The sequence below is a fragment of the Thermobia domestica genome, chromosome 1, assembly GCF_964235325.1.
Source record: "Thermobia domestica chromosome 1, izTheDome1.hap1.1, whole genome shotgun sequence".
NCBI lineage: Eukaryota > Metazoa > Arthropoda > Insecta > Zygentoma > Lepismatidae > Thermobia > Thermobia domestica.
This window is the reverse complement of record NC_137454.1, coordinates 262177511-262200030: the sequence shown is the minus strand read 5'-3', so window position 1 is coordinate 262200030 and position 22520 is coordinate 262177511. Positions and strand designations below refer to the sequence as shown.

The 22520-nt window shown below is 35.6% G+C and overlaps 1 protein-coding gene and 1 pseudogene across 1 annotated transcript in view; one reads left to right on the top strand and one right to left on the bottom strand.

Annotated features, from left to right (window-relative positions):
* SPARC (secreted protein, acidic, cysteine-rich) overlaps window positions 1–22520 on the top strand; it is a 171004-nt gene that overhangs the window by 47232 nt on the left and 101252 nt on the right. The window lies entirely within an intron of this gene.
* LOC145679550 (uncharacterized) lies at window positions 21132–21683 on the bottom strand (annotated as a pseudogene).

The following is a 22520-nucleotide window of genomic DNA, read 5'->3' as shown; positions in this document are numbered from 1 at the left end:
AGTAAATTATAAAGATTATACATGCTGTAATAAAAAAAAATCCGTACAAAATGTGTTATTCTTTTTTTTTTTTTTTTAATTGGGACAATATTTTGCATTCTCAAACTACACAATCTCGATTAGTCGGGACATATAGTTACCCTGCTCCTACTGCTCATATTGTGCATACACTGTGGATCTTAAGGTCCACATGTACGTAAACAAATAACTATACTGAAGAAAACTTGAAATAAGATGCCCTATATTCTCTTAAAATGGCTGGTTCCAGTGAATAATCGGCTAAGTCTGTTTTTTTTTTTATTATTATTTATTGAGATTTTACAGGTATAAGCTTCTTTTGGTGAGTTCTACATTGTGTAGAAGCGGCTAAGCCTAATTCATAAAATTGAGGAAGTTACAGTATTTCATTACGTCAAAATTAGCAAGGTAACTATTGTAAAATTTACCTTTAAATTGCTCTCCTGCAAAATTTACTTTTCCTGACTTAGCCGGTTATTCACTGGAACCAGCCAAATAAGAAAATATGTTTTTTGCTATAGAAACAATATCTTGAGACTCAAAACCCGTAAACCATTATCATTTTATGTTTTCCTTATTTCTTTCTCTTTCTTTTTCTTTTTTCTTTATTGCCTTTGCAAAGAAATTTATTCGTTATTAGCTGGTGGAATCTATATCTACAAACTCAACTGTTATCAATCATATGTTTGTGTAGCGATGACTGTACCAACTCTCAGAACAAAAATATGGAAAGGTAGAAAAGCATTCATGTTCCGTCAGTGAAAAGCTTTTGCAAAACAATATGGAACGGAAATAAGTTGACAGAATGATGTAAAGAACATATCTTTTATTTCTTTCTTTCTTTTGTATTGATATCTTTACTCAGTGTTACTTCTTCAGGCCTCTTTCCTTTTCTTTACAAAAATACATGTGACTTAGTTTCAAAGTCCCCTCATAAAACCAAAATGGTTCAACGAACTCGTTGTTTCTCGTTCAGACAGACTCTTCTATTTTTTTTTCTCCCACTCGATATACGTTCCGTGTCTGATCTCAAGACAGATGCGTCTGTTTATTCGTTCATTCGCTTTTTAATATGGCAGCTGGATGACGTAACTTCCTCTGCTGGTCTGACTCGATTTCTTATTTGCAGCTGTGAACCAAGTGTAAGGTGTGAAGTCTATCATATTTTTTTCCTTGATGCAACAGATAAGTATGTAACTGAAAACTAAGATTTTGTTCGTGTCTAAGAAAACTAATTACTTCGTCATCATTATTATCATCATCATTATTATTATTATTATTATTATTATTATTATTATTATTATTATTATTATTATTATTATTATTATTAGTAGTAGTAGTAGTAGTAGTAGTAGTAGTAGTAGTATTTAAAACCATACCAGGTTTGTCTTCGTTTTGGCTTTAATAAGAGGGGGATTATGTTCCTTTTCAGCAGGGAGCTATAAAATCCGCAGAGTTAACGTAGTCCTACGCGTTGTTCTGGTGGCTAGTGCGCGCGTTCCCGGTTCAATTCCCGGTGGAAGAGCTTTAAAATTTTAACACTACAGCGTGATTCGGATTCCACGTTAAACTGTAGGGCCATAACTCATACAAATGCTTATCAATTTAATGAATATTCTGGAAAAAAAAATACAACTTACCACATTAATATGGCGTTGGACTACCTTTCGCCCTCAGAACAGATCTGATGTGACCTGGAATGGATTAATAGAGATATTAAATGGCAACAAGTGAACTCCCCCTGCAGTGCGTCACTCAGTTTCGTGAAAGAGGATGGGAGCTTAAATCTTCGCCGGATTCGTGTCTCCAAAACAGACCATAGATATATTTAATTGTGTTAAGCGTCGGGGATTGGATGGGTGAAGGGAGGTGTCGAACTTAATTCCGATGTTTCTCAAACGACGGAACAGCTCCAACTATGGAGGACGCTTATAAGCCAGGAATATGACGTCTTTGCGCCGGAAACAACTGTTTGAACTATAGGATGTACGTGGTTCCCTGGAATGGCGACGTGATCACGAGCAGTGACGCGATCAGTAAGCGTCAACACAGGACCGTCCGAAAACCAGAATATAGCGGCCCAGAGCATCACAGAGCTGCCGCGATGTGTTACGTTTGGGCGGAAACATTGCGTAGAGACATCATTTGGAAGAGGGAGGAGGAAATTTCCCATGAGTTTAAGAAACACACTTGCACATGCATTTTAATAAATTATATAATAAAATACTAATAAATAAACTGAAACTCCTATGTCAGTGGATAGTCTTGCTTTTTTTTACAAAACGTGAAATGACACTGTTGACACTGCGGACCATAGGCTACGCTTCTTTGTGCGTCCACCACGCATAAACACTGCCTGTGGTTTGAATTAAGGTAAACGATGACTCATCCGACTATATCACATTTTTCCAGTCATCAGCGGTCCACGCTTCATGTTCGCGGCCAGTAATGATCTCAGATTTTTTCGGAGAGAAATTTCAATACATTGGGGGTGAAAACTAGCATTACGAGAATACTGGGCATCCACATTGAGCACGTTAGCTGACACGGTACCAGGGGGGAGGGGAAATTCTCCTGGGCTACCTCTGAAATCAACGTGAAGCCCACTGTTCTCTGCACAATTGGCGTCGCACTAAAGCGTTATGTGTTTCCTCATCAGTGGTTTTGCCTGTGCAACTCGACCTCGTATGTTCATGTCATGTAACTCTCGGCGGACTATGGTTGTCTACATAGGTCGTGGGAGATGCTGCTTGAGTTCCTGTGCCACTTGCACCGCAGTTGCACGATGGTTCTGAGTGACGATTCGCTTTAATGCTCGGTGGCACATGCCACTATTTCTCTTCGCCGAAGTGGTTTTGCTGTCAACGTTGTGGGCGATCATCGCTTGAATATTGCCTCTCGAGAGACACGCAAACAATTGCTACTTCCGTCACTCTTCCACCGCATAACTGAATGCCTAAAATTTGCGCTTTTTGGAAATTAGAGAGGCGGGTGCATTTGCATGTATCAAAGATATGCGTCTAACTAACAACATCTACTATCCATTTCATAAAGATAGGACCCTGATTTCGCGGTGCTGCCTTGACGTTCACTCAAAACTTATATTGCATTGTCGTACCTCGTTAGAATTGTGGGAATGTTGTCTTTTCAATACGTAAGACACAGGAATTTTCTTTGTACTGTGTAATAAGAAAAAATAGAAATTAATGAAAAAGTGTGTATTTTATAGTACTTTTTTAGTAAATCGATGTTCATAGGACTATATCTCGAAAACGAAATCACTTAAAATAATTTCCTGTGTACGATATGTAGAAGCATCCATTAACTGTAAGTTGTGAAAAGTTCAATTTTCATCACTTGATACTTTTTGTGTAATTAAAATAAATGTATGGCGCTATGATCTCCTTTACCGTGGTAGATAGAGAAACGTACAAAACACAGTTCGAAAATTTGGAACTCTAGTGTTCCAAGTATTTGAAACTTTTAACGAAAAAGGGTTCAGTTGGTAGAGTATTTATTTTTTTAATAAAAATGTTTAGGCCTATTCCAACATATTCTATGCGTTAAGCGGAGAGCCATGTTGCAGCCCAGCCTTTAAATTCCCCTCGCTTATATGAAGAAACCGCATACACAAACTGGAAGTGTGGCAACTGGGTTGTGCTGTGTTATCGCGTTCAGAAAGCTTGCAGCGCGAAGTCTACTTCATAAGAATGTAATAGAAAAAAGCATTTAAGATCTCATAACCTTTCACATCTTAATAATAATAACAATGCATGTATGTATCTCAATGTAATCGAAATAAAACGTTGAAGTAACACATCCAAAAACTCATCTCTTAATCTATTTATCTCATTCACTTTCGTCACTTGTTGACTCATCATAGCTCCTACTATCTTCCTGGACACTTATTAACAATGGCTCCATTTCTACCTCAAGATCTATCAATATACACACTTACCAGCTTACGGACATGTTAAAGGGAAAAAGAAATGTAGCCTTGACAATCACATGTTCACCCAAGCTGTTCTGTGATCAATTCCCCTGCTGAATGTAATAGAGAAACACGGGTCCTTTATTTTATTTCAACGAAAGAAAACTATGCAATGTGTAGGTGACGAGGACTGTTTTTACATCTAATCACGTCGCACTGATTACGTTTTCAACACTTCCCTTCAGTTCGTAGGCATCAAAAACTTACACACTCACATCATATGTGCCCATTGGAGTGAGACGAGCGAATGTGCATTTATATTTTTCCTAAGTATTTCTCGTGCTTTTTTATTGAAAAAAAAAATATGAATATTCCTTCTACGAGCGGCGGCATTGCAGAAGGAAGTGGCAAAATTTTGAGCGATAATGAAATTGCAGAACTGATGAATGACTCCGACACAGTTGGTTATGAGTTAGATAGTGATGACATTAATTATTCTGTGCTCAATGGCGGCATATCCGGGAATGAACAAGATAGTAACTGTTTCAAGTGAACCTGAGGTCGCGCCCTGAAAGAAGAAAAAGAATCTCGTCGTTCCTATTGAAGGCAGATTCTGATGTAGTTTGGAGCGATAAAACTCAAGTAAATGCAAAACCCCTGTTTAGTGGTGTCCCGGGAATTAATCAAAATGCTATGCTATCTACAGAGTATTCCCCATATAAAATGTTTCAGCTATTTTTACCGATGAAGTTTTATAGTAAAAAAGTTCAGTTGATTTTGAGCTTAACGTCCCGTTCAGCAGAGGCGATATGAGACGTGGACCTACTGATCAACGTGGAATCAAAACCACATGAGCTTCCGCTGGGAATAGTAGAAAAAGAAATGAATAAATCCACAAAACAGCAGATTGAGAAAAAGAAAAATTACTGAAACAAAGAGCTTTGTTTTCTAAGTAAAACTGTGTTACTTCAATTGAAGACAAGAAATCTTCTACATTGATTATTCATATGCGCTTTTTAGCCACCTTTACGCGATTTTTACAAATCAACTACGTAATTGCTATTAATATGTCTATCAAATGATGGGAGAAGATGCTTTTTCTGCTGTTTGACTTATCACTGTCAGTGCTCACATACTGTACAGGAAGAAAGCAGGAAAACAAATCGCACTTCGAACTTTTTATGTGAACGTAGCAGATAAACTGCTGCACTCAGCATGGAAGACTGGTAGCAAGGGGCCATTATCTATACAAAGTTCCCCTCATATCCGCAAATCCTAAATAGAGTAGGACAAAGGAGATGCAAAGTGCGTAACATCCGCACGGTGAAAGAAGTTTTTAATAAAATATTAGCGTTTATTGTCTGATTATGAAGTTTAACTTTGTGTGGGGAAGTGCTTCGAAGTGTACAACATTAAAGAGAAATACTGGGACTCCTAGATCTGAAAACCGATTTTCTGTGAAGTGTAAACTCAATATTACATATCAACTAAGATTATATCATATCATAAACTTCGTGAGTGTATTTGTTTTGGTGCAAATGTATTTTGTACTGCGTGAAGAGAAAACAGGCAAAATTACGCTGGCTACAAAATCCGAATGAAATAACTACACAAAATTTCGCAGATACCAGGGGGAAACTTCCAAAATTTTAGAACAAAGAAACGCGATTTTTTGAAAGCTAAAATTAAGGAACTTGAAGAGAATAGTAAAAATAGAAACATCCGGGACATGTATAAGGGGATCAGCGAATTTAAGAAAGGCTATCAACCTCGTGCATATATATATTAAAGAAATCTGACGGTACAGTTCTCACTGATACGGATAGCATCTTAAATAGAGGGAAAGATTTCTTTGACGATTTGCTTAATAAGCAACCAAAAACTAGTGTGCGTGGAGAAAAGGAGATACACACCGCAGAACCGTATATTCCAGAACCCAACCGAATAGAAATAGAAACCGCCATAAAGAAATTAAAGAAACACAAATCTCCGGATGTAGATGAAATTCCGGCTGAGTTAATTTTAGCTGGAGGCGAAAAATTGTGGAACAAGATACACAAACTCATCCTCCTTATCTGAAACAAGGAAGAATTGCCACAAGAGTGGAAAGAATCAATCATTGTTCCAATTCAAAAGAAAGGCGACAAAACTGACTGTAATAATTATCGAGGCATTTCTCTTTTGTCAACATTTTATAAAATCCTTTCAAATATTCTATTAGCAAGATTGACCCCATACACCAATGAAATTATTGGAGATTATCAGTGCGGATTTAGACGAAATCGATCAACTATCGACCAAATATTTACCATTCGCCAAATACTCGAAAAAAAGTGGGAACACAGTAGCCCGGTACCAAGGTTGAAAAAAAAACGTGTTTTATGTTTAAAACATGTTTTTTTTGTTTAAAACGTTTTTAATGTTTAAAACAAAGTATTTTGTTTTAAACAAAAAAAATGTTTAAAATGTTTATTTTGTTTAAAACAATAATCTAAATAGGCATATATATTACGTTTTTACACTCTTAGGTACTGCTTGCCATCTATATTCAACTGCTAGATCAAATTTCGGGAACTTCCAATCTCGATCCGCCCAAATGTTCAATTCCGGAGAAAGAAATCGGGATTTTCCCGATCTCCTTTCACAGAATACGTAGTTTAGTTTCTTTGTATTACGTTCTACTGGTCGTCTGCATTCTTAATCTTTAAACTCCTATTGACGCAACTGCTGTGTCAGTGCTTTAAACCTCAATGGCTCAGTCTTAAACCTCAAATTAAGGCTGGAAGATGATTTTGGTATCAATTTATTCCTGAAAGATGCAGCTTTGCTGGTGTGCATTTTATGTATGTGAGAGGAGGGAAAATATCGTGTATTTTTAATTTTGTTTTTTCAACAGTTTTTTGGGGACCATTCCCCCTCTTGGGGGATAGATTCATAAAAATTGTTACGTGAAGCAATGAAGTAGGCCACTACATGGTAATATCGTGTATTTGTACTTCTTGCTTATATGGGGAAGCAGGGAGGGGGCAGAGTTAGCCAATTTTTGGAGTTTAAGTTTTTTGACGTAAATTACATTTATTTTTACAACAAACATCAATAGCTCAGTCCTTAATTAAGCTAGAAAGATGATTTGGTACCAAAGTATTTTTGAGGGGTAAAGCTTTCCGTCAGTTGCATTTTATGTATATAGGGGATACGTATGCACGGCCGAGAGAGGGAGGATGAAGGTTTTTTCATCATTTTTTTCCATCAGGTTTTGGCGGGTATTCCTCTCCCCTTTATCGTACATCCATAAAGTTGGTATGTGAAGCAATGAAGTAGTCCCCTACATGATAGTAACCTGTATGTGTACTTGTTTATAGAGGAAGAGGGGGGTCAAATTTGGTTAATTTACATTTATTTTCGTGACGGTTCCATATAACACAAGATATATTTCACTGAAGTGGTCTAGAAGCATAATTCTTGTTTGTATACATGATGTGTGCAGCAAAAATGATTTGCATATGGACATGGTACTATAGTGGGGGAGGGGAGAGAATCTCTAATTCAATGAATGTTTTACTGCGCACATATTTTTTTTTTTTTTTAATATTTCGTTCATAAAACGAATTCATTACGCAATGGCAGCAATGGCTACCATTTCTTATATTATTGTCACAAGTATGTGGCCTACACATTGGCATCATTTTGTCAGCGTAGGATGGCTGCAAGGGTTGCCAGGGCCCCGCAAAATCAATATTTTCATATTTTTAATGATTCTTTTTATGTCTGTTCTTTTTCTGCGAATACGGCGGGAATTTCACGAATGTTACCTCGTTGGAATTTGTGGTCTATAAGCTTTCCAATGGTGTATAACTCATGATGTGATAATTAGGGGGTCACTAGAGCCCCGAACGTGAGAGTCTACCTTTTGTTAAAATCCCTGGCGGGTGTCTAGAGTTAATTGTGTTGTTATGCCGTAGACACTAATCATTATTAGCTACCCATATTGCAGATAGAGATGTATCTTGAAAACTGCTTAGTTAAAACATGTCATTTGCTCCTTGTAGGATAGTCACTGCTATTTTCTATGAGTTGTATTGTATTTGTCAGAGCATTTCTTCTAGCTTATGACGTGAGAACTGTCATTATTATGGAAATGATAGTGATCAAAAAATACCCGTTTTGAATTTGTGAATTTGGATCTTAGAATAGTGTATAGTGTGTTTAACCTCCGTTATTCTTGGAAATTAAGAAATGTTCAAATACTTCACTTGAATTTCTGTTGGTTTAGTTATACGCACACTGATGTGCAGAATTTCGTTCAGTAATTGTTGTTGTAATAAGAATATAACTCTGCTTGTAATTTACTCCATGCACAAATCCTGCGGAGGATGGGTTGTTTGTTAGAAAATTAAATTAGCTTCTTCAATCTGATATTTTAGTTGTTTTAAACATGTCCAACCACCATCGAAAAAAAAAAACACGTTTAAAACAATTTGTTTAAAACGTTTAAAACAAACTGAATAAAACAACAGCCCTCGTTTTAAACATGTTTTAAACACTTGTTTTAAACATTTTGTTTTAAACATATCAACCCTGCCCGGTACACCAATTATTTATTGATTTTAGAAAGGCGTCACGTCACGCGATTATACCGATTACGCTAATGGAGACATTGATGCTGAGAAGTGAATGAATCGTGGAATGAAGAAGTGGAAGGAAACGGGAGAAACTCGAGAAACTCATGCACATGGTGTTTGTCCATATTAAGTTCATTCGGCGCGAGCGGGGAACGAACCAAGGACCCCATGCACCATAGGTAAAGTTATAAAAGAATAGGCGTCTAAACAAATACGGAACACTACTATCAATGAGAGTTTTATAAGATTAGATCTTTAGTTCTTTCATTCTAAGTTAAACTTTCAATCAATCTTGTTCTTCATTACTGTTCGAAACCTTAAAGTTGTTGCTGCAAGGACGTGATAAATCTTTTCAGTAGACTTCACAGTCTATAGCCCGTTCACAACTTCTGTTTCATCTAAAGCTAAAGTAGTTGCATTTTAGACATTGAGGAAAAAGTGTGAAATTATATGAAAACCTCCAAAGTGGAATTACGAAACTTCAGTAGGCCTCCCTCACTACACCCCCGTTAGTTACGCCGGGTGTATGATACAGTTTCGCCCTTTTAGGAATATTTTCTAAGGCGGTACAAGTTTTTTTTTTTCTGCTGTGTGAATTGGGTTGTATTTGCTAGAACTGTTTTTAAAGGAGACGAAAGATCCTATACTCAAAACACAAATCATGTCGCCCCCGCCAAGTGAACTTTGTGGTGGACAAACACCGTGTGTGTGGGTTTTCTCGGGGTTCTCCCGTTTCCTCCCACTTTGTTCATTCCACTTTTTCATTCATTATTCATCATCACCGTCTCCTTTAGCCTAACCGGCATAACAGTGGGACGTAAAACTCAAAGATTTCATTTTCATTTTACAAATCATGTCTTTCATAGCTCTAATGGAAAACTAAACGAATCGTTGTATACATGTTACGTTTTTGAAGAGAAAAAGAGCAAAACATTGATTGCACAAACGTATAATGGTATCACTTGCATGCAAATGTATAAAAAGTATTGGCTTCAAGAATTGGCAGATTAGGGGTTGGTGAACGAGTTTTTTGCTGGTAGTCCTACGTTGGAATCCTGTCCATTCTTGTTGCGTTTTTCTTTTAGCTACACTGAGTTTGTGCATTCCAGATCTTCAAACTTGAACCAAATCTAATACCAGTTAGTGAATTAAAAGTAGCTGACATTATTTTCAAATACGAGAAGTTACATGCTTTTCATTAGCTTACACTACTCAACTTTGATATCAACTCTTCCATCCTTCATTTAACCCATTTCTTGACGTGTTTTGTTACAAAATTCATGAATCGTGACGGAAAGAATTGCTTTACCATTTAATGGTGACTGCTTTGAAAGCAAGTGCAAAGTATTAGAATTAAATTTGTCATATCTGTAGTTTCGTGTGGAGAAGAAACAAACTTGTGAACCAAAGGTTTAAGAACAACTCAAGTTACTAATATAAACTTTGCCGAAGATTATTCACTTATATCATCATAAAAGAAATACGAAAGACGTTCTCAAACGAAGAAATATAACATACAACTTTGCAAGCAGAGGCAAAGAAACCTACCGTAACAAGACTAAAGACGAATCGTTTACGGCGTAGTGATCGTGTTTGAGTGGTCAACGCGTTCCACTAGTAATCTGGAGGTTTGTGGTTCGAATCCGCGTCGGGCATTTTTCCTACTTTAGGATTTTGGATTGCGATTGATCGACTATGACACACGTTATATTATAATCAGATATTGGAATAAGCGGATGTTTCAATACTTGAACTATCAAATCTTCAGGAATAATATTATAATATTAATAATTATTATTATCTCGTAGAAGATTAAAAGCTAGGAGCTAATTATCGCTCCGGTCATACCGTTACAAGCAGAAACGTTACATTTGGCAAGAATACTTTGGTTTTGTTTAATGTTGCACACGAGAAGAGTACTTTCTCATCTTGTTTCTAAAACAAACAAAATAACATGAGAATTAACATTTTACATTCGAGACGGGACAAGGGTAACTCAAATTATCATGTCGTTTTGGAGATGAGAATCGAGACGAGACGAAAAGTATCGTAAACATTTCTCATCTTGTTACGATTCTCGAAATAGTGTATGTCCATTCTTTAAGTGACAATTGCTCTGTAGATGAATCTTATAGGCTTTCTGTTACTTTGTATTTAACAGCTCATTGAATTATGGTCTGTGTAGGTATTTTTTTAAGCAAAGCTTTTATAATTACCTCTGCATAGTCTAAATATTAGTTTATTATATGCCTTACTGTTGAGTGATATTCAATTATTTTTATTACAGTTATTTTTCTTAAAACATACAGTAAAACATTTTCTACATGAAACTTTAGTGGAAAGCTTTTGTTTAAATGTGGGTAGTTGCAGAGGTGTATCTTGAAGGTACGGAAACCCCTCTCCGAAAATCCTACGTTTAAGTAAGTTTTTCCAAATTTTAGGGCAACTTTAAAACTTTTATTATTATTATTATTATTATTATTATTATTATTATTATTATTATTATTATTATTATTATTATTATTATTATTATTATTACTGAATATTTGAGACCTAAATATTAAGTCCTATTCCAATGCAAATAAGCATACTGAAGTTAAGAAAACTCAAAAGAAATCTTTTGGACCCTCTATAAGGATGAATTGCCTTGAAAGAGATACTTTGGAAGAAAAAGAGGGGGAAAAGATGGTGTCAGCTGCTGGACAATATGAAAATCGAACCTTCAAATACCTTAACAGAAACTAAGTAGGATTTGTCTTCATCACGATAAATAGTAACGCCCTTTCTTTGGGTAACAGACATTGGATTATGTTTATGTTATATTGATATTTTAAGAAAATATATATACAAAAAAAGAATAGTTCGTATTTACCAATTTTGGTTGAACGAATGTATGGAGCGTATTTAAAATGACGAACGGAAATATTATTATTACTTTTTGAAAGAATGGAAGAACTTAGAAACAATTCCACAATGTCGTTTCAGACCAATTTATTACTCATAATAGATCTTAAGGATGACCGTCTTGTATTCATGAATTGTTTGCGAAACATGCGAAGTTTTCACACAGTAGGAATCGAGAGTGTAGACTGTGACGTCATGTTAGTTTTCCCCCTGTGAAGGAAGTCGTTTCAACTCTAACTTGTAAGAACCAGAGAAAATGACTATGTTTAATGTTATTGTACATCAGAAATATCAACTTTTGTAAATTTTAAAATATTTCTGAATTTCGTCGGAGGGACTCGAACCGCGGACCGCTGATTCACGAAACGACTGCTAAAGCCACTACCCTAAGACTGCTTTTTTAAATAAGAGTCAAGAAACACTCGTGTATATAACAAATTGCAAACGTTTACGATTACAATATTTTATTAACGATAAAACACTGATTTCCGTCAGGATAAAATATTATAGTCCAGAGAATTCAAGTTTAAATTGTAAAAAAAGACCGAAAGTATCTCCGAAACTTATCTCTATTATATTCGGTTATTCTCGTTTTACATTTATTTTTAGTAACCTTAACTCGTTCATGTACTCCCATGCGCAAAAAAAAAAATTGCGCGTATACTGTAACTCACGATTTTTCGCAATTATTTCATTTTCCTTATGTTTATGGGTAAAATTCAGTCATTAGTATGTGGAGATAATAGAAAGCAATCCATCTAAGGAGATATTTCCAAAAAAATATAATAAAATAATAAAAATATAAGCAAAAAACAAAATTATGTTCGGTTTTGTGTATACTGGCAATAATGTTTTCGAGGGAATTTTTGGAGTAGCACGATTGTAGAGGAAATTACAGAATTGGTAACAGAACAGGGGGAGAATTGAATCAAGGAACAGGAAAGTGGAGTAAAATATTGCATTATTGGCTTAAATCTAGGGTGTAAATTGTCTGCCAAATATAAATTAGCTTCTGTAGCCAAGATGTTGTACGGAAATATATAAACAAAGAGAAAAACTGTTGTCTTAAGTTTGGAAGTGACATGCTCTATAGCCATGAGCATTTATTTCTTAAGAAAAAGATAGGCAACAAAAGAAAATCTGTGTGGTCAAGTGGGTAGAGTGACGGATTAGTAATTCTTATACTGTTTTGAACCCAGATCGAATCCCATTCGATCCTGTTCAATTTTTTTTCTTTACAAAACATTGTAGAAAGTGTATATTTTTTATGTTAATAAGAACCGAAACAATATAATAATGAAATAACTTTTTGTTTTTCTGATGACGTATTTATTCAGAATTAGCTTACTATTTATTACTAATAGCGATTGTTTTTAGTTTATGGTATGGTATGCTTAATCATTCCCTCTTCGTTTTTTTTAACACAGCAGAAGTAACTTCAAACTTCAACTCACTGCGAGTGTGTCTGTAAAAAACAAAACAAGCGCGACCTGCAGCTTTACACACAGCGTGACGAAAACAATCACAGCCATAGCTCGTTGTCTCTTCTAGTGTTTCTGCGTGTGTGTGTGTTCCTTTTTAGAGTATTCACTCTCTCTCTCTCTCTCTCCTTTTGTTTCATATCAACAAGTGCAACAAATGCAAGTCTGTGTAAAAAAAATCAAGAATGCTTTCTTTAAACAAAACTAAATTTTACAGCTCTCTTTGTGAATAACACGAATGCTTCCGACGAATTATACAGTAGCGTGAAAAACTGATAATAAAATGATCTAACATGCATAAGCTGCTTTTTCTAGCGTGACAACACATTAAACATAAAAAATTAAATTTTTGGGATTACAAATTATCACATTACGTGTCGGTGTAGGCCTATTCGTTTTCACATTCGAGCGACGAAAGAAGAAAGTGTGGTTATAGTTATAAAAACCGAATACCAGATTTCAATGAATTCAATTTACATTGCTCCTACATATCGAAAAAATGATTTTTCGATGTCTGTCCGTCTATTCGTCTCTCGGTTCGTCACGCTTTTACACGCACTCAAATAGAGGCCATACTGTTCAACGTATCTGGACCGAATTCTAGACATAACGTTTTAATAACATACTATCTTTCGAATTTTATGTCCTTCGACATCTAAAAGTAAGGGTAATTTACTGAAGGATTAAAATTTAAAACAATTCAATTTTCTCAAGTAAAAAAAGCTGTGACGATTTTATTTACTTTTTATAAATATATATTTTATTAACGAATCTCCACCGCATATGAATAATTTTTCTGAAAAAATATATATGGTGTAATTTACTGTATGGTATGCGTTTTTTGCAGAATTTTCTCAACCACATTTCATAAATAAACGTATCATTAATAACCTAACAAACAACCCGTTCGAAGGAGTAGCTTAATCTTAGGGTGAGCTTTACCCCGATAGTTTTCCCATTAACGCCTCAGGCAATTTTGTTCATATTTCGTAAAGAAATGTTTCCTTAATAAACTAACATACAGCATAAATCGTTTATTCCGATAACATACAGAAGAAGTGGTTTTCTCAAGGGTTGAATTTTTTTGGACAATTTTCTCAGTAATAACAGACAAATTTGTTCTAATTTCAGTAAAATATTTTCTGTAATAATCTTACAATATGGTATAACTCGCTTGTTCCCAAAAGAAAAATCCAAAAGAGATACTTTGACAGTGATTTTTTTCCGACGATTTGCTTAAAAATTACTCGATATACTGTCAAAATTACAGATAGAGGAGTTTACCTTTGGGGGTAAGCTTTTCCCGATGACCTTCCTAAAAAACACTCAGGAGATGTTTGTTGTTCATATTTTATAAATACATGTGACATAAATAACCTAGCTATATGGTATAATTCCCTCATCCGGAAAAACTAGAAATGGTATATTACTTTTGACAGTAAGTTTTACCCTGCGATTTTCTCAAGAACGACTCAGGCGATTGTGTTCTTATTTCATAAATAAATGTTTTACGAAAACACTAACAATATAGCATAGCTCGTTTGTCCTGAAAAGATCCACAAGGGATAATTTATTCTTGGGGGTGACTTTTTTCATGATTTTCTCAGAAATTACCCAGACGCTTTTGCTTATAGTTCACATACAATTATATCCTTAATAATTCTAATATATGGATCAAGTTATTTCTAACGAAAATATGACCAATGGGTACTTTACTTTTGGGCCTGAAGTTTCTTCTAGCAAAGTTTTCCAAAACATTATTTTATTCGCAATTTCCCAAATAAATGTTTCAATAATAGTTACAGCCTAACATAAGTCAGTGTAAAAAATTCGAGCGAGAAAGTACAGTGCGTTTGCTCTGTATCCTTTCTTAAATATATTTTTTAATGTTACACCTAATCACAATTTTCCGAACAAAATCGAAACTTCTTTTTAAATGTGCCTTGTTGTGGTCAAATGGTTCAAGTGCATTGGTTCTGGATTTGATTTCCAGTGATAGCTAGTGTATCTTCATCCAAGAGATGTGACACGTCGGTGCAAAGAAAAAAGTGTTTAAATAAGCCTAACCAAGCTAATCAACAAAAGAAATAATACAATGTTACGAAATTATCGTAGAAATGTTGTTAATATTAGGTAGGTGCGACTGAAATGTCCAAACGATTATTGTCAATTCCAAAGGCCTTTGTTTTCGTCCGGCGGGAGCTCATGTGGTTCGGATTCTACGTTAATCAGTAGGTCCACGTCTCATATAGCCTCGCTGCTGAAAGGGACGTTAAACTCAAAATCACATCACACATCTTTGTTTTCACCTTTGTTTTAAATGTCTCTGTTCATGAGCTCCTTAGTGGCTAAGCGGTTAGCGTACGCGCCTTTGGCGTGGAAGATCCGGCTTCGATTCCCGGCGAGACCTCACGTGCTTCGGAGTCCACGTTAATCCGTAGGCCGACGTCTCATATAGCTTCGTTGCTGATCGAGACGTTAAACTCAAACTCAATGTCTTTGTTCATAAATGTCTTTGTGTATGGTTTTGCATATACGTGGCATGGATATTAAATTTTGATTTCTACGCCATATGTATCTAATTACATACACAGCTATACAACGAACACAACAAACTTGGAATATCTACATTGTTTGCGTATGGAAAATAATCACGCTCTACTGCACAGGAGAGCCGTGTGTATGGAATTCCATACACATGGCAATCAACGTAATAAGAAATGTATAATAAGAATTAATACTACTACTACTACTACTACTACTACTACTACTACTACTAATAATAATAATAATAATAATAATAATAATAATAATAATAATAATAAATAACAGAAGCTCGACAAATATTCTTGCAAATAATAGGAAAAAGTTTGCGTCACACAGTTCACTTTGCTGGACACACCAGTGTGCCGCGTTATACCGATTGTGGCACACTGGAATATAGGGTATGTTTTTTTTTTCAACTATTCCAACTGCTTCAATTGAAATGGATCTATAATAATAAGAGAGTGAATTTAGTCTTCTTACCTTTCGATTTAGAAATAAGGTTCGCGAGAATTTCATAAAAGAATAATATACTCAGAATTGTATATAGTAGTTTGTTTTATTCGAAATTACATACTTCCTGCAACTGTTTTTTGATTGAAATGATTTGAAATGAAATCTTTAAGTTTTACGTCCCACGATTATGCCGGAAAGGCTAAAGGAGACAGTGATGATAAGAAATGAATGAAATGATCGAGTGAAGAAAGTGGGATAAAACGGGAGAACCTCGAGAATACCCACGCACAGTGTTTGTCCAGCACAAGGTTCACTTGGCGCGAGCATAGATCAAACCAAGGACTCCATGTACCAGAGGTGAACGCTCTACCACTGAAACACCGTGGGCTCTGAAATTACTTAAAGGAGAAAGGGACTACTTTATGAAAACTTGATGATGAACACATTTGTTAAAAAATACCAGCTTTTCGTGAAATATTGCTTATAGACTGGGGCTGATTAAGGCTCTTGGGGACCTAGAACCGACTGTTTTAAGGGAGCCCTATGTTAAGAATAGTTTCAGTGCATAAATTTTCTTTTCTGCCTTCCACAGCCTCATAGGCTTATGGAACTACCGAGAACTATGCTGTAATATTTGAATGTGCTCCAAGTTTAGAATAATTAGTTTAGTTAAATTCATTATTAACAATTAAATAATTGCATTCATTATTAACAGGTAAATGCTGCTGATAGAAAGACTTAAATCTAGCGATACCGCGAGCGTAACGAGCGGAAAAAAAATAGCATCGGTCTGAAGCCTATAATATAATAAGTTGATTACTATATTTTAGTATTAAACAGAGGGATTTTAAAGGGCCCCCTGAACTTGGGGCCTCGAAGCCTGGGCTCCATTGGCTCCGCCCTTAATCCGCTAATGCCTATAGATTATAAATTAAAGGGGACGGGCCGGGTCCGTTCTAAAAATTCCGGCCCGTGCAGACCTCTAGCCCCTGTGTATATGCTATCTTTGAAAATACAGTAGAGTTTCGCTTATCCGACATGAAACAGGCAGGCAGAACGCCGGATAATATGGATGTATTAAGGAAAGACCTATTAAAAGTCAAACTATGATATAATTTTACATATTACGCATCTAATTATCATGTTTTGCAAGAAACAAATACAATGCATTGACTCAGTGACGTATCCAGCGTGAGGTCCTGGAAGCTGTCCCTTACCAAACCTCAAGCACTTTTTAATAAACCTACTTTTTCCCTTTTGAGGTTCTTTTATGTCAGATTACTTTGAGTCAGTGTCCAAACTGTGGACAATGCGTTGTTGTTATAATTCTAACAAGTAACACTTCCCAAGTGTAACACTCCGATTTTGATAAAATTTGGCAGGTAGATACTACAAATAAAATAAACAAATAAGTGCTTCTTTATTTTTTGCTGAAAAACGGTTTTAGGGGGCAAAAGCCCTCACCCAAAATTTTGAAAGTTGACGCCCGAAAGGCAAAAACAAGTGGACCAAAGTGAACGAAATTGTGAACAGATATTGCGGACATAAAATTAGGAAATACGTGTTTTGTATTTTCCTGGAAAAAACGGTTAGGTGGGGCACAGACCCCTCCAAACCTTTGATCATGAAATATCAAAAGTACTAATAACAGTATGCCAGAAGTGTCTAAATTTACACGAAGAATTGGAACAAAACTTTGTGTTAGTACAATAAGCAAAAAATAAACAAATACGGCTTTTTTATTTCCTGCGAAAAAGCGGTTTTAGGGGGCAAAAGGTCCCACCCAGAATTTTGAAATTGGACGCAAGAAAGGCAAGAAGAAATGGACCGAACTGAATGAAATTGTTCACAAATGTTGTAGAGGTAAGATGAGGGAATACGTGCTTCGTATTTTCCTGAAAAGAAAAAATACTGTTGAGTGGACCGAGGCGTTGAGTGTCGGAAGGAGAGGACCGAAGCGAATGAAATTGTCTGTAGATATTGGATATGAAAAATAAAGCCTCTCGTGTTTCACAAGCGTCTCCATCAGATTTCTTCAAATTTGGCAGATCAACAACAAGCACAAACAGTTAGCGTATTTTGTAGTATATCACGAGGCAACTTTAACCCTTATAATGTTTTTCCGCATAAACAAAAACACGTGCCGATTAATTTCCTGTTTGTTGTTGATGTGCCAAAATTGATAGGGACATCTTAAAAACACGAAAGTCCTTATTTTACATACAGTCTATACAATATCTACACACAATTTCATTTGCTTCGGTCCATTCCTTCCTGCACTTTTACGGTAATATTTACTTTTTTTTTTTTTGAAGGGGCTCTAGGCCCCAACACTGTTTTGTCGTACAAATTAAAACGCATTTCATTTATTGTTTTGCAAATTGTCCCTATACGAAGTTTCGTTGCAATTCTCCATACTCTTTAGGAACTTCTGACGTATACTTATTTGCACTTTTAATATTTCGTAATCAACAGCTTAGAAGGTCCGTTCCCCACTCAACCGCTTTTTTTCCAGGAAAATACGAAACACAATTACCTCAATTTACGTCTAGAATATCTATGCACGATTTCAAAATTTTGGGTGGGGAATTCTGCCCCCAAAAACTATTTTTTTCGCAGAAAATAAACCCGTATTCGTTTGTTTTTTGCGTATTGTCCCTACACAATGTGTCGTTCAAATTCTTCATGTCCTTTAAGCACTTCTGACATACTATTATTAGCACTTTTGATATTTCACGATCAAAGTTTTGGAGGGGTCTGTGTCCCACCCAGACGTTTTTCTTTTTTTTTTTCAGGAAAATACGGAACCCGTATTCCCTCATTTTTCGTCTGCAATATCTTTGCACAATTTCATTCATTTCGGTTCACTTCTTCTTGCCTTTCGGGCGTCAACTTTCAAAATTTTGGATGGGGACTTTTGTCCCCTAAAACCATTTTTCCGCAGAAAATAGAAAAACAGGTATTCGTTTAGTTTTTGCGTATTGTCCATATACAAAGTGTCGGAATTCTTCGTTCTTTACACACATCAGACATATTGTTACTAGCACTTTTGATATTTCATGATCAAAGGATTGGAGGGGTCTGTGCCCCACCTAACCGTTTTTCCAGGAAAATAAAAAACACGTATCCCTTCATTTTACGTCTGCCATATCTGTGCACAATTTCGTTCACTTTGGTCCACTTTTTTTTTTTTTTTTTTGGTCTTTCGGGCGTTAACTTTCAAAATTTTGGGTGAGGGCTTTTGCTTCCGTAAAACCGTTTTTCCACAGAAAATAAAAAAAAACATGTATTTGTTTATTTTATGTGTAGTATCTGCCTGTCAAATTTTATCAAAATCGGAGTGTTACACTTGGGAAGTGTTACTTGTAAGAATATACCGTAATGCCATTGATACCAGGTGGAATTAAAGAACACTTTTAAATGGGATTACAATTTCGTTTCCGTTCTGTTTATAACATTACTGTATTAGAACGATACACTCATTGACATTTGCTATTTTTGTTATGTGATATACGTAGCAGACAGTTTTCCTTACATGTCTCTAGAAAATATTTTTTTGATTTCGTTTGTGTTAGAATGCAGTTTGACCGGTTCATAAATGAAAAGTAAGAAATGTTTAAGAGAAATACAGAACTGTTGCATTATTATTATTATTATTATTATTATTATTATTATTATTATTATTATTATTATTATTATTATGTTTATTATTATTATTATTATTATTATTATTATTATTATTATTATTATTATTATTATGTTTATTATTATTGTTGTTGTTGTTGATATTTTTGAAACATTAGAATTACGTGCTTACGAGCTTTCGTGTCGGGCCCCTTCCGAAAAGTAAAGCTGGATATGTGCCTGCACTGAATGATAGACGTATGACTCAAGGTATAGACGGGCGTGCTAGGCGATCGAGTCCGGAGCATCAAAAACAGACTAAGACCACAACTTGCAGTTTTTCTTGCCGATTGATGCTGCTTTTTACCTGCTATGATATGTCGGATAATAATTTGAAATAAACGAAGGTCAAGACCATGGCGTATTGGTGTTTCATGCACCTAGACCTGTAAAATATTTGTGCCGAAAACATCTTTCACCCACTAGCTAAATTCGTGGGTATGACCGCACATCTTGCCTTATAAAGTATAGTCTTATAAAGAATATATATAGCATGCTAAAAACCTAAAGACAAAATTCAATGATTTTCTATAGTTCTCTTTTTTAATAACGGGAAACTTGTTTATTTCATCACGATAAATCACGTTTGATACTAAGATGTCTGTTTCTGTCTATATATATTTTTCATACTTTATTGCAGACAATTTTTTTTTCAAGAAAAGAGGATGATAAGAGAAGCTATATAACAGCATAAACTGAAAGCAATGGCTATTACTAATAGTACACTTATTCTAAATAAATACGTCATCAGAGGAAACAAAAAGTTATTTCTTTATTGTATTGTTTCAGTTTTTATTAACATACAAATTATACACTTCTATAATGTTTCGTAAAAAAAATTGAACAGGATCGGATGAGATTCGATCTGGGGTCAAAACAGCATAACAATTACTAGTCCGTCACCCTACCCACTTGACCACACAGACTTTCTTTTGTTGCCTATTTTTTAGTTAAGAAATAAATGCTCATGGCTATAGAGCATGTCACTTCCAAACTTAAGACAACAGTTTTTCTCTTTGTTTATATATTTCCGTACAACATCTTGGTTACAGAAGCTAATTTATATTTGGCAGACAATTTACACCCTAGATTTAAGCCAATAAATGCAATATTTTACTCCACTTTCCTGTTCCTTGATTCAATTCTCCCCCTGTTCTGTTACCAATTCTGTAATTCCCTCTAAATCGTGCTGTGCTACTCCAAAAATTCCCTCGAAAACATTATTGCCAGTATACACAAAACCGAACATAATTTTGTTTTTTGCTTATATTTTTATTATTTTATTATATTTTTTGGAAATATCTCCTTAGATGGATTGCTTTCTATTATCTCCACATACTAATGACTGAATTTTACCCATAAACATAAGGAAAATGAAATAATTGCAAAAAATCGTGAGTTACAGTATACGCGCAATTTTTTTGCGCATGGGAGTACATAAAAATGCCGGACTTCAATATGCTTTGATCGTTTGTGATATTCAAGATTTTTCTACAACTTCACAGCACTTGCATTGTCCACATAGAGTGTAGGCGAAGGTTTCAAATTTGAAAGCTGTGACAGTTCTCTTAAAAGACTCTTCAACCACACCAGCTCCTTAGCCCCTTCACTAGCAGCAATTATTTCTGCTTCTGTAGTAGAGAGCGCGACTACCTTCTGAAGCTGACTTGTCCAAGTTACGGCTTCACTAGCAAATGTAGCAATAACACCCGTAGTTGAACGTCTTGTGTTTTTATTCCCAGCAAAATCGGCATCACTGAAAACTTTCAGTTCCGCAGGTTCTTTCTTGTACTTAATACCGAAACCTGTAGTACCTTTCAAATATCTGAAAATTCGTTTTACATTGCCCCAATCACATCCGGATGGCTTGTTCATTTTTCGTGCGACCTTACCAACAGCAAATGCAATGTCAGGACGAGTTGCCATTGATAAGAAAATGAGACAACCTACCGCTTCACGGTAAGGAACCTTTCCTGTAAAATCTTCAGAGCTGTTACCTTCCTCCCGACCAACTGGTGTTGAAACAGGATTACAGTCAGACATTCCAAACTGTGCCAAAATTCGATTGGTATATGCTTTTTGACTTACAGTGATTGATCCGTCATCCGCACATTTTATTTCCATTCACAGAAAATTCTTCAAGGAACCAATCGAGATTCTGAACTCAAGTTGTAACTCATTGATGAAACCGTCAATATCCTTGTCGTTACTTCCTAATTACAAGTCCGTCATCAACGTAAAGCGCAACATACAACTCACATCCATCTTGTTTCCGGTAAAAAAGACACGGATCGGCTGAACTATTCTCAAAACCGGCGTCCGTCACGAATTTAATGAACCGTTTATTCCAGCAGCGTGGTGTTTGTTTTAACCCATACAGGCTTCTTTTTAAGTGAGATACACGACCACTACCATCATCAAAACCTTCCGGTTGCTCCAAATACACACCTTCTTCAAGAGTACCGTTCAGAAATGCAGTTTTTACATCGAACTGTTTTAATTTCATTTGTCTTGTTGCGGCCAATGCTAACAACATTCTGATTGTGTCACAGCGAACAACGGGACTAAAGGTTTCACCGTAATCTATTCTTTCCTTCTGCACGATGCCTTTCTCTACTAACCTAGCTTTGAACCGAATCGTGCCGTCGTTTGACGTCTTCCGACGGAAAACCCAACGGTTTTCAACACTTGTACACCAGATGGAGATCAACCAAGTCCCAAGTTTCATTTTCTTGCAGTGATTCTAATTCCTCACGCATAGCTTCCATCCACTTTTGTTTGTCACTAGATCGAATGGCATCACAATACGATTGTGGATCTGAACAATACTTAGTTTGAAAATCAGCCATGCACACAAGCTCGTCATTTTCTAACACAAAC